We start from the raw sequence: 917 nt of genomic DNA on the forward strand, positions 1-917 counted from the left end.
TTTTTTTTATACTTCATGTTAAAGTCATTGTTGAATACATATGTTACTGGTACTTTTAATTTATGGTTTTATCTTATTGTATTTAAATGAAATTTTAATAATGTGTGTACTGTATCATATATCGTTCTTATCGGGTATTTTGACTCTGTTCCAATGATTGGGAACTTAGACTAGTATTTACTTTGTGACACGTTCTATATCCAACAGTTTGTACTTTCAACTCATGTATGGATCAACTGAACTTGAAATAAATATGAATATGAATGAATATGAATATGAATATGTGGCGAGGGAACACGTACAATATCAATTAAACCGTTTACCATCGCAATCAAATACATAGGGTTTCCTAGAACACCGTGTATCCAATTTGCGCCCAGCTCGATTTTATGGTTATCTGAAATACAAGAATAAACGTAATGACAGTTAAAGCAGTGGAGATAAAACTGCATGTTTCATATAAAACGAATGATAGTGTCAATACTGCAAAATTTATTCTGCAGTACATACTGCCAGTAGCATCATAACAAAAGAAAAATACAGGTGAGGTTATGTATACTTGTATTTGTTGACACTATTCTTCCCCCGATGCTATTTCTTGCTTCTAATATTTTGAAATCTGTAACGCCATTTTTAACTAGATGACCAGCAGCAGATAGGCCAGCCATTCCTGCACCAATAATTAATATTTTACTTCGATTACTAGAAATAGTCTCTACAGCAGGCGTCACATTTACTTTTCTTTTGCAACCAGATGATGTAACGACCATAATAAAAACATCTACACTGCCATCTTTGTAGGCAAAATTTAAACTAATTTGTATTTGTAAGATTTGAGGCTTTCACGGCGGTGACCCCTCCACAAGGTGGCAGTACAGTTCAAATTACCGTCAAGGTGAACTACACTTCAGATTTCG

General features: G+C 33.8%; 1 long non-coding RNA gene across 1 annotated transcript; it reads right to left on the reverse strand.

Moving 5' to 3' along the window:
- On the reverse strand, window positions 1-807 carry LOC111863833. The gene is made up of 2 exons (XR_002842674.2): window positions 560-807; window positions 1-397 (listed from the first exon to the last, which is right to left on the reverse strand). It is a non-coding gene; the product is annotated as an uncharacterized LOC111863833 (long non-coding RNA).
- Window positions 808-917: the final 110 nt, after the last annotated feature.

The sequence above is a fragment of the Cryptotermes secundus genome, unplaced genomic scaffold (genome assembly GCF_002891405.2).
Source record: "Cryptotermes secundus unplaced genomic scaffold, Csec_1.0 scaffold7186, whole genome shotgun sequence".
Lineage (NCBI taxonomy): Eukaryota > Metazoa > Arthropoda > Insecta > Blattodea > Kalotermitidae > Cryptotermes > Cryptotermes secundus.